Source organism: Dromiciops gliroides, chromosome 1 (genome assembly GCF_019393635.1).
Source record: "Dromiciops gliroides isolate mDroGli1 chromosome 1, mDroGli1.pri, whole genome shotgun sequence".
NCBI classification, from domain to species: domain Eukaryota; kingdom Metazoa; phylum Chordata; class Mammalia; order Microbiotheria; family Microbiotheriidae; genus Dromiciops; species Dromiciops gliroides.
Genome location: NC_057861.1, coordinates 417,228,099 through 417,232,606, shown reverse-complemented (window position 1 = coordinate 417,232,606; position 4,508 = coordinate 417,228,099). Strand labels below are relative to the sequence as shown.

The 4,508-nt window shown below is 35.6% G+C and overlaps 1 non-coding gene across 1 annotated transcript; it reads right to left on the bottom strand.

The window, feature by feature from the left end:
* Nucleotides 1-2,995: 2,995 nt before the first annotated feature.
* LOC122737638 lies at nucleotides 2,996-3,097 on the bottom strand. The gene has a single exon (XR_006354452.1). It is a non-coding gene; the product is annotated as a U6 spliceosomal RNA (small nuclear RNA).
* Between the last annotated feature and the right edge of the window lie 1,411 nt (nucleotides 3,098-4,508).

The following is a 4,508-nucleotide window of genomic DNA, read 5'->3' as shown; positions in this document are numbered from 1 at the left end:
GCTTCTGCCTTTTGGTTTACATGGGCACAAGGTTAAAAGTAGGATGGAGGTGAGTTTTGTAGCAAGCCAGTAGGTCAGCTTATGAAGACCTACTAGAATATGACGGGGTTCTTGGTGTTTCTAGACCTTGGAGATAGCTGATAGTGCTTTTATCTCTTCCAAAAAATCCCTATTTTGGAGAGGTTGGAGAGGTCATGAGGATCAAAAAGGTATCTAGTCTTCCATCTTGAAATTGCCCTTTGTGGCGTGTGACACTATTGAACACTTTCTCATTCTGGATCTTCTTTCCTCCTTTTCCTTTTGAGTTTTCCCATGTCTCTAATCACCCCTCTTCTTTGATTACTCTTATTCCTCTTCTAATACCTTAATACGGAAATCCCTCCATGTTCTGACTAGGTGATCTCATTCATTCCCACAGCTTCAACTATCACCTCTACAGAGATAACCACCAAACCTATCTAAACTCTCCCGAACTACAACCCTTATTTCTAACTGCCTACAGGATGTCTGTACTGTCCTACAGGACACTCTAATGTCCAACTGTACGTTAATTAATTTAATTTAAATTGAAATAAATTGAAAATTAAAATGCTCAAGAGAATTGTTTTCTTAAAAATCTTTCCCTAAGAACTTGTTCCTCCTCTTGACTTCAGTATTTTTGACAGCCTTATACCATCATTTACCTAATCTCCCATGTTTGTAATCTTGGTGGTATGGTGAATCAGTTACCAAGTCCTGTTGATTTTATCTCAGTAATATCTTTCACATCTGTTCCTTCTTCTCTATTTGTTGTAGTGGAATCTGAGTTAACTCCCATACTCCCATAACCTCAATTATTGTTGTGATCCAAGATGCTGTGGAGCAGACTTGGGAAAGTTTGAGTTAACCTACCTACAGACCCTTTGGGCAAAGAAAATAGAAAGGAGGTCCTGAGACCTTAGGGCACCTCTTTATCAGAGGGTTAACCTGCTTTAACATTCTTGGACTGTTTTTTTAAATTACCTTGTGGATTAATTTTTATCTAGGGCTCATTGGATGTTTTTATTAAAAGGAATGTTTATCTGAATCCTCAGCCTCTGGGTGATCAATCGCTCCAGATGTGAGAGCACATCCTAGATCAGGTCCTTTTTAGCACCCTGACTAGATTACTGTAATAATCTCCTACTCTTTATTCTTACTCTACACTGCCCTTCTACAAACACATACACACGTGCTTATTTATATATGTGTATTCATGTGAGTGGATATCCATATCCATAAACATATGTATTTATCTACACTGCTGCCAAGAATATCTTCTTCAAGCATAGCTATATGCATGCTGCAGGCAACTAGGTAGAACAGTAAGTAGACAGAATGCCAGGCCTCAGTTCAAATTTAGCCTCATACCAGCTATGATGTGACCCTGGGCAAGTTGATTAACCCTGTTTACCTCAGTTTCAACATATGTAAAATTACCTAGAGAAGGAAACGCAAACCATTATCTTTGCCCAAAATAAGGTCAGGAAGAGTCAAATACAACTGAAACAATTGAACAACAGTTATGCGAGCCAACCTTTTGTACAAAACCCAGTACATAGCATGGAGCCTGACACATAGTAAGCACTTAACAAATCTTAATTTAATTAAGCATTGAAATGAATTGAACCCTTCAATATCTCTCTACTGCCTACCAAGTCAAGTTCAGAATTCAAAATTCTTTCCAAACATATACTGGTTCATAATTTTGTGCTTTTCTGTATATTTCTGACTCAAAGGAAGATGAAAATTTATATATAACTATGTAAGCTGTCTATTTTAATGTTTATTAGGCTACAATGGTAGAGGAGAAAATTAACACCCTGGATAGACCACTTACTATTAGAGATGAACATTCAAAGTCCTTCATAATCTGATGCAACCATGCCTCTCACAAAATCCTCATATTTCTTATTTCATATTACTTCCACATACAAACTGATCCAACCAAATATCTATACATACTATCTCCCGTACATGCCTTACTTTTCAATCTCCATGCCTTTGTTCACACGGTTCCTTTATGGCTGGAATGCCCTCTCCAACACTTCAACCCCTGCCTTTTGAAGACTTACCTATCCTTTAATGCCCAAGCACCTCAAATGTCAGTAACTTTCTTGATGACTCCCTAATTCCCCCATTAGGAATGATTATTCTCCTTCTTGGACTTTATATGCACCTCTCTGATTCACTCATGTACTATTTCACATTACAGTTATTTATTTGTATGTGTTATAACCCCCTACTACATTTGGTAAGCTTCATGGAGCTCATGGAACATTTTTATCTAAATTTTTTATCTCACACTCAGTACCTAGCACATATCACATACTCAGTCAACAGTAAATAGTTGAATCAATGCTTATTAAATTGAAGTGAAATACTGTAATAATTAAAAACTATGAACCACATCCCTATCTCTTCTTTTGTCACAATCAAGTGTCTCTTAGATACTTGCCATAACTTTTTTCATTTTTTTAAAACAGAGATTTTTTTAATTCTTTTTTTTTTTAGTTTCAAATTCTCTCCTTCCAGGGGGCAGCTAGGTGACTCAGTGGATAAAGCACCGGCCCTGGATTCAGGAGGACCTGAGTTCAAATCTGGCCTCAGACACTTGACACTTACTAGCTGTTTGACCTCAGGCAAGTCACTTAACCCCCAATGCCCTACAAACAGAAACAAAAACAAAAACAAAATTCTCTCCTTCCCTCATTGAGAAGGCAAAAAAAAATAAAACCCATTGCAAATATTTTTAGTTATATAAAACAAATTTCCATATTAGTCATGTTCAAAAAGAAAAAGAAACAATATGCTCTCATCTACACTCTGAATCTTATCAGTTCTCTATCTGTAGATGGGTAGCATATTTTGTCATGAGTTCTTTGGAATTGTGGTTGGTCATTGTGCCTATCAGAGTTACTTTCAAAGTTGATTACCTTTACAATATTGCTGTTACTGTGAGGATTGTTCTCCTAGTAAAAATATGGAAGGCTTCTCAAATTTGCATGTCATCCTTGCACAAGGGGCCATACTAATCTTCTCTGTCTAGTTCCAATTTTAATATAATTGCTTGAAGTGGGCCCTCCTGAGTCTTTAGTCACTGGGTTAGTAATTCTCTGGATTTTTAAAGCTCTATGAGCTTCAGGTCTAGGGATCCTGATCAATTTCATCACAAAATCTAAGAGATGACACATTTTCATACAAAGAGCCTAAATGACATTGTAATGGTACAAAAGGAAAAAATATTACAAGTAGCTAAACTATTTTAGGCAAAAATATACCTGTCTCTATAAACAAAAGTTGAGAATTATCTTTACATGTAATGGAAAAAATAAAATACCTCATACATAAAAAATATATATATATATATATATACCTGTCTCCATGCTAATAAACAAACTCTTTAATAATAATAAAAATATTTTTAAATTATAGTTTTAGATAACTCTAAAATAAATATAGTAACTATAATATTGGCTTAAAATTATCATCAAATTTGTAACATCAAATTAATAGGTTATATACTAAATGAATTTACCTCCACAGCCTGGCACTTTCATGTCCTCTTGTGTGAATGTTTCCATTTCTTCTATGAGATCTTCATCGAAATCTGTAAAGTCTTTATCAGTAATATGAGTAACAGAAATGCTCTCCTCACTGAGTTCTTTTATTTCAGGATCTTTTGACTGAGTTGTTATTCTACTGATAGAAATGTGTCAGAAAAAAAATGACAAACTAGTGTTAGAGACAAAAATACGGTTTTTGATGAAAGTACTTTTTTCAAAACAGCTTAGTCAGGGCAGCTAGATGGCGCAGTGGTTAAAGCACCGGCCCTGGATTCAGGAGTACCTGGGTTCAAATCCGGCCTCAGACACTTGACACTTACTAGCTGTGTGACCCTGGGCAAGTCACTTAACCCTCATTGCTCCGCAAAAACAAAAACAAAAAAAAAGCTTGGTCATTTTTCCTTCATCAAGGCAGAAAAGACCTACCTAATTGTGAAAAGACCTGTAGTCAAAAGATGAGAAGAATTCTAACTTATCTGACACCTTTCAAAAAGGAGTCTTTTTTGTCATTTCTTAATGAATACATATCCTACATGACTAAAAGAACTTCAATTACTTTCACAAATAAAAATTTATTATTATAAATTGATGACTCATAGCTTTTATGTAATCCTACAGGTTATATGTAAACAATTTAATATTCACTCATATCCACCTTCTCAGAAAGATTTAAGCAAAAACGACTGGAAAAGTAAATGACCTTTTTCATCATTTTAAAAGAAATTGTTAGGGGATTCTCACTATTTACTAATTAAAAGACATGCAAAAATCAATCATTTGATACCTCTAGTCTCCAGGCCAGAAGTTCTCCCCACCCTACCTGCCCCATGAAGGCAAGTTCTTACTAAAAACTTACTCCAAAATGTGATCATAAGGTCTGTCACTCTTATGGACTTCCGGAATTCCACTGGGCATTGGCCCTGA